The sequence below is a fragment of the Canis aureus genome, chromosome 7 (assembly GCF_053574225.1).
Source record: "Canis aureus isolate CA01 chromosome 7, VMU_Caureus_v.1.0, whole genome shotgun sequence".
Taxonomy (NCBI): Eukaryota; Metazoa; Chordata; class Mammalia; order Carnivora; family Canidae; genus Canis; species Canis aureus.
The window spans coordinates 22,521,418-22,529,479 of NC_135617.1; positions in this window are offsets into that span (position 1 = coordinate 22,521,418).

Below are 8,062 nucleotides of genomic sequence, written 5' to 3' on the forward strand. Positions count from 1 at the left end.
AATCCATGAGTACAAAATATCTTCCCATTTATTTGTGTCTTTTTCAATTCCCTTCATCACTGCCTTATAGTTTTCTGTGTATAGGTCTTTCACCTCTCTTGGTTAAATTTATTCCTAGGTATTTTATTCTTTTTTGATGCAGTTGTAAGTTGGATTGTTTTCTTAATTTCTCTTTCTTAAAGTTTGATGTTAGCATATAAAAATTCAACTAATTTTCATATATTGGTACTGTCCTCTGCAATTTAAATAATTTTTTTAGTAATAACACTTTTTGATGCAATCTTTAAGGTTTTCTATATGTAAAATCATGCCATCCACAAATGAGAATTTTAATTCTTTTTTTCCAGTTTGGATGCTATTTATTTCTTTTTCCTGCCTAATTGCTCTTGCTAGGACTTCTAATACTATGTTGAATAAAAGTGACAAGAGTGGGCATCCTTATCTTATTCCTGATCTTAAAGCAGTATAATGCCATTGAGTATAGTGGTAGCTTTTGGCTTGTTGGCTTTAGCCTTTATAATATTGAGGTATGTTCCATCTATACCCACTTTGTTAACAATTTTTTTATCATCAGTTGATGTTGGATCCTGTCAAATGCTTTTTCTTCATCGGTTAAAATGATCATATGATTTTTATCTGTTATTTTATTAATGCCCTTAGTACTTCCTATTCACCTCAGCATTGCTCTAGTTGTAAATTGGCAAATATCAAGGACTGAATCTATGTACTTGTATGCATGTGAGGCAAGTTAAAAGTAAATATCAAACCAATGGCCAAATAACTTGCTTAGACCTAGTTAAAACATTGTTGTACCCACCTGAAGCACTAGAAATGAACATGAAAAGCAAGAAGAATCAGAGCTGAAATTCCTCTAGTCCTATAAATATTTGCTCTGTGCATTGGGAAGAGATTTTGAATTTCACATTGTTGGTTGTTTAGCCTATTATACAATATCTTAGCAGCTATTCAAATACATAGTTAATTGTAAAATACATGCCTGTACCTTGGGTGTGTTGGGAATCATGGGAGAAGTGGACTGTGACTTCTATACCAGCATGCCCAGATAGCCAAAGCAAATCCTTACTCTTAATATAAATACATTTCCTTGAGAGATTTTCTAGCAGGTAGTTTGACCCATACACACTCTCCAGCCAATAACTATCTCCCAAAAAATGTAAGAGAAAACATTAATAAAGGCAGGAAGCTTTCAAATTTCCACCTGCATTAACATACCAGAGCATAATAGTTTTGAAACCATTTCTGCTTAATGAACACCCACATTTGCATTTCAAGAGCACCTCAGGGTACAATAAAGTCAATACAGCATAGATAATTCTGAAGCCAACCCTTCTCCCTCTCTAAAAGGTCTTTTAACTATAAAAACCAACTTTAAGAAAAGGCATCTGTACTCAAGATCCTCCATTATACAACATACCTCATCATAACATAAAAGTTTTGGCCTTAAGACTAACTTTAAGGAATTCACAGTAGATTAATATCATTATTAGTCATGACTGTGTACCGAAATTTGTGTTCTTGCTGCTCTTCCAATATGAGGTTGAAACAGGAAACTGAATCATATTTGTAGGATAATTCCTTAGTTTTCCAGGTAACCTGGTGACAGCATGAAGAATGGGGTTGAAAATTTAGGCTTTCTTATTATCCATTAAAGATACTGCCAAAGTATTGAAGAAAAAAACCCATAAGGAGCACTTTTGGTCAGAAGTAACAAGGCTGTTAAAACACTAAACCAAACTCCAGAAATGTCTCTGGTTATGGCAGGAGGTACAAAAAACTAGAGTTACCCATTTCCACATGCCCAAGGCATAGATTACCATTACATCTAAAATAATAAAGCTTACAAAGAGTAGAAATTCATAAAGCACAGAACTCAAAAAGTACACACTTATATCAGATACTTAATTTTCAAATATAATTTATCGTGTATATTATCAATTTAATTTAATTTATGGTCAGAGCTATTCTTCTATATTTTAAAAATATCCCTTATTTGGGGAAGCCTTCTTTGACTATCTTATACAAAAAGGAGCTACTCTCTTCGATCTTAATTCTTGCAACCTATTTTACTTTTCCTCAAAGCACTTACATTTTTAATTTTTTTTAAGTTTACTGTTTGTCTTCCAACTACTGTGTCCTTGTTAAGTTCCTGAATGGTCCCATCCACAGTGCCTGGAAGAGTGCCTGGCACATAATAGGCACTTACTAATTATTTGTTTAGTAAGTGAATGAGTGAATGAATAAATGAAATAGAACAAATTCAATAAACAGAAGTCTCTCTCTCCTCATCTCCCACTGTGAACTTCTCAACTGTAAGCCCCTCATGAGCAGATAGTGGGGTGCCTGGCTTCCAATGAGTAACTCAGTAACTATTTTGGGGAGGAGGGTGCTATGTTGATTTCCTATTACTGTTAGATTACCATAAAAGATTACCATAAACTCAGTCGTTGAAAATAACACAAATTTATTATTTTATAATCTGGTAGACCAGAAGTCTGACACAGGCTAAAATCAAGCTACTGGTACAGCTGCATTCTTTCCCATAGACTCTAAGTTAGATCTGGTTCCCTGCCTTTTCCAGCTTCTAGAGGCTATCTCTATCCTTTGGCTGAGGCCCCTTCTTCTGTTTTCAAAGCCAGCAATGGTAGGTAGAGTCCCTCTCACTCTTGAATCACTCTGACCCTGCTTCTATGATCTCTTTCTCTCTCTATAGCCTCCCTCTTCCACTTTTAAGCACACTGGTTATTATTTTAGGCTGCTTAAGTAATCCAGTATAATCTCCCCCATCTCAATATCACCTGATTAGCAACTTAAATTCGAATTGCAACCTTAATTCTCCCTTGCCATGTAAAATATATTCACAGGTTCTGAGGATTAGATGTAGTAGACATGTGTAGGGACTATTATTCTATTAGTTTGATGATTTGGTGAGTCAGGGACTGAGTATACCTATGAGGTATTGAGAAGACTGTTTTAAATGCACAGAGGCCTGTAAAGCTAGCAAGTTTTCCTAAAATAGTCAGATTTTTTACTTGAAGAGAAGGGACATGGGAAGTGCATGAATCCTCTTTTGATTAGAAGAGTGAGATAATGAGAGTTAAGTTTATGGACTATTCAGGAAAGAGAGCACTCGTGCTTCAGAGAAAAGAAGAGACTGGAGGTAGCAAGACCACAAAAGAAGTAGCTATAAAGAGATTTGGGTATTAGGGATAAGGATCTGAATTAGAGAGGAAGGGATAAATGTGAGAGGCCCTCCAGAAAATAATGTTGATGAGGAACAACAGGAAGACATGAGTCAAATATGTCTACAAGATAAGTCTAAGAGATTAATGAAGATACCAAGAAGTAAGAAGAGGACCCAGTGTTCATATATGAAAGACATGAGCTTGAGGTAACAAGATCTCTAGGTGGAAATATTCAATTTCTATCTAACTAGAATTTAGATAAGATGGGGCAAAAAACCATCACTTTAGAATTAGACGTGAATGACATCCTCCCAAAGGTCATGTGGTAATAAAGGAGCTTCCTGAACTAGCTGCAGCCAGGAACCCCAAGTTTGTTTTACCCAGAATGAATCTCACCTGCATTCAAAGCTCTTCAATCTATAGTTTATATGCTCTCACAGACACCTGAGGCAGATTTTAAATAAGCAGTCAACTGTGCTCTGATTTCTGGTGCTCAGCCATGTCTTGGTATTTCCCTGGATTCCCGCCAAGCTCAACTGAGAGTTTGGGTTACTAATTTCTGTTCCTGATATCTGACAGCTGTCACAGATGTTCCTGGGCCCATGTTAAAACTCCTGGTGTTTGAATCCTTGCTGTTTATCACATCTGTTGAATGCCCTCTCCTTGACTTCTCTCTAAACTTTCTAGACTTTCTCTCTATTCCTATTTCTCATACTTCATTACTTGGAGTCCAGGTTTGCCCACTATTTATCTGTACCTTGATTCTGCTAACCTCTATCTAGCATGAAATGGAGTTGGATAACTCAGATTTCCAGGATACATGAACAAAATTCCCAGTTGGTATGCAGAAACCCGGTGCCCAACTGGATTCCAGGTATGCCAAGAAATTCATGTCCTCAGCCCACTCTCCGATAATCTTCAGACTCAAGCAGCCTCAGCTGGAAACCCCCATGTGCTGCACAATTACTATTAACTACAAGTGTTATAATTGCAAAGTACACATCTATGGTAAATATTGGGGAGGAGATGAAGAGGAGAAAGAGCAGTCAGAAAGGAAAGAAAGAAGCAGAAAAACAGAGTATCATGGAGGCCAAAGGAGAAAGACATTTCAAGAAAGGGGGAAGCAGCGGTGTCAATTGCAGAAGAGCAGCAAAGAAGAATGAGGACTGAGAAAAGGCCACTGGGTCTATAATTGTATAAGTTCATTTTTCATGTCAAGCAAACAGTAGATTCAAAAAGGAAGTGCAGGGCTAGAGGGAGCTAGAAAAAAGGTCAACTTGATGCCTGAAGAAGCAAAAAAATGTTTAAAGGTATCAGGAATACTTTACTAGTAAGGCCTAAAAATATGCCAGAAAATTTAAGGCTATCTTCAACTAGCAATAACATAACTGACAGAAATCATTTACATAACTGAGGCAGCTTATTAAGCCAACCATAACTGTCAACATTTGCTTAAGTATTTCAAAACAAAAAAGAATGAGAGAGAAGAGCTTAAGATAAATGAGCATTAATCCAATTCACAATCAAATGGAAATGCCATAAGCCCAAAGAACATTTATGTGTGGAATTTTGTTTCAAGACCCTAAATTTAACAAGCTGAAATTAAGTATACAGGATTCAACAGTTTGAAGTGAAGAACTTCCTTTTAACGGGATACTTTAATTTCATTCAGGAAAAAAAAAAAGAAAATAGTAACAAATCATCCTTAATTCGCTTAGTCTTCAGAGGAGCAAGTACTTTTGTGCTATTAAGATAAGCTTTGTAATGAGGTAAAAGGGTAATGGAATTATCCCTGCATATCCCACTTCCCATCCCTATCCAGACCTTCCAACACATACTGTTTCTTGCTTGCAAATGGAGGCTTGCCGCTGCGACTTGTGCAAGCAGCCAGGTAAACACAAGTGAGAGAACTAGTGTCTTTGAAAGAACAACTAGCTCATATTTGCAACATCCGTCTCAGTACACAGGAGCATTTCACCAATCCTCAACACCCAGGTGGTTGTCACTAATGGGAGGTAGAATGATAAAGTAGTGTTGGGTAAAGACTTTTGCATTCAGGCATAACTGAGTTCAAATATTGGCTCCAATATTTACGTGTGACCTTGAGCAAGTTATTTCACTTCTCCAGACCTAGACTTACCACTTTTAGTAGCTACCTTAGCTGCTATGAGGATTATTGTGTGTAAATGTCTTGTCACACAATTATTTGAACTTGTTCCCATCACTCTCCTTCACCCTAATTCATTCTCGGCAACCCCCAAACCATTTTCAGCCTGCCTCAGCCAGTGTCCTGCTGCCCTGACCTCTGTCTTCATGAGTCCCACCCCAAGTGGTATACGGCTCTCTGTGTAGCATCCTATACCTGAGTCCTAATTCACATTTCAGCCTAAAGCTTTATGGATATTTGGCTGCCTAAGGAAACTAACTTCAATGAAGACAAAACATCAAGAGAAGGAGAACAGTAAAATGGCCTACATAGTAATACCCATTCAACCAGAATTGCTGGGATGGAACCGACATCACCTAGTAAAGAGCAAGCAGTTTTCAGCTACCAGAGTAACGGACAGAAAATTGGTCAGTTCAGTCTTTTATTGTTTAGAAAGCTACTCTGGCTAACTTACACCTCCAAAGTCACTGTGGTAAGCAACTGTACAAATATATTAAAACTTCAAAAGCCTCCAATAAATTTGAGGGGGGAAAATGTCCTGATACATACAGCATCCTCATTCACTTGGCTTTCCTCACCTTAATCCAAACTCTCAAAGAATTATCTAGGACTTGATTATCTGGAAGCAAAACAATAACATGAAAGAATGTTAATTGATTTTTTGCCATCTTCTTTCATATTAAATTTGTTACTGAAAGTCTTATAACTGAAATTGTGAGATATGACAAGTAAAAAAGTTGGAGGAAAATGTGATTGGGTCAATGCCAATACAGGATAGAGCAAAGCTGTTGTGTTAGGCATGATCAAGCAATGAAACTACACTCTCTGTAAAGGTTAAGTTCTAGCTTGTTTTAAGGAAATTTGACAACGTATTCTAAAAACACCTAAAATATATAATGAGTAGCTTAAATTGTAAAAATTGATGGAAGAGAATATACTTTGAATCCTATTCCTAAAAGCCTGAACTCTTTTGAACCATTTCAGTAATGTAATTAAGAACTCTATGAGGAATAAACTAACACATTCTTGAGTCTGATTAACACTATTTAGGACATAATCATGATTGATAGCTGTTTGATAACACAAAGGTCTTTTGCAGAGAGAACATGTTATTCTAAAATAGACTTTTAGATCTTCTAGCTAAGGTTCTGATGCCAGCTTCAAAAGATTTATAACTTTGCATATCTAACAAATAAAAATAAAATAGAATTCTGGAAAAGTAAAAAGTCAAGTTTAGGAGGGAGTCTAGATTTGAACTCCCCACTTTTTACAGAGGAGAAGACCAAGACCTCAAACTTGCCAAAGTAGCATAGTCAGTTATTGGTGAAATCATAATAGCAAATGATCTAGTGGCAACTGTTCCAGGCTGTGGACATGTCACATTGTTATCACATGGCTCAGGCCAGCATCTGATGGTCCAGGGCTTTGCTGAGCCTCTTGGCTCAGCCAGTACAATCTGTGTAGGGCTGTAGTCATAACTCATTAGTCTATTCAAAGTCTGGCCTGCCTTGTCCATCTGTCATCTTAGTCAATCACTATGACTTTCCACACAGCTATACCAACCAATCTATGGCAGAAACACAATGGCAAAGACCTCATTGATTAAAATTTTCTCAAGTGTTATATGTACATTATTTAAAAATCAAATTGTACAGCACGTTATGAAGAAAAGTTTTATGCTCCACTCCCCACTCTGAGCTCTACTACCCTTTGAAGTCCCAGTTTAGTCATCAGTGATCATAAATATGTTAAACATCTCTTTCATGATTTCTTAATTATAGACATTAACTTTTGACTCAATAATACTAAAGCTGAATAAAGCAGATCAATTATACTTTCTCCTCTTTCCTTCCCCCAATAGGCTTTATTAGTTGCATTATTTTTAGTCCTTCTACTACTTAACTGCATAAAACCTTAAATAATATAGCTATATGTCTTGTCCCATCAACTTTAAGTTATATATCTTGACCTTCCACTATGTTAGTTGAAGAAATTAGAATCTTTCTCTTCCCTCCAAATCTTCCCACCATCCATCCCCACCTCCTGACTTCCGTCAGCTCGACCATTACTTTCATACTGTCAAGGTTTATAACAGTCACATTTTGTTTCATAACTATAATTTAATGTTTGATATTTTGCCTGTAGGTTGATCCTAAAAAGTAAAATCCAATAAAAATAACATTTACAATATTTCAGTGATGACTACTATTCACTTCAGAATCAAGTCATGTCATTGAACCTGAAGAAAAGGAAATACATGCTATACATCACTAAATCTCAAGAGAGAGTGATTTAAGCGTAAGCTTTTAAGAGTACCAAGCTCCTCCAGTCCAGGAAGAGTATCAGCATGACAGCCCACTATAGAAACACTTATTTTTTTAAAGATTTTATTTATTTATTTATTTATTTATTTATTTATTTATTTATTTGAGAGAGAGAGAGCAAAAACACAGGGGAGGGGCAGAGGAAGACAGATAAGCAGACTCTGCGCTGAGCAGGGAGCCTGATGGAGGGTTCAATTCCAGGAACTGAGATATGACCTGAGCGAAAGGCAGATGCTTAACCAACTGAGTTCCCCAGGTGCCCCAAGAAACACTTATTTATTATGATCACCTGTTTGTGACCAAAAAAAAAAAAAATAGCTCTTTACTACCTCGGTATGTTCGCATGTCCAGCAAACATGTTAAATTTA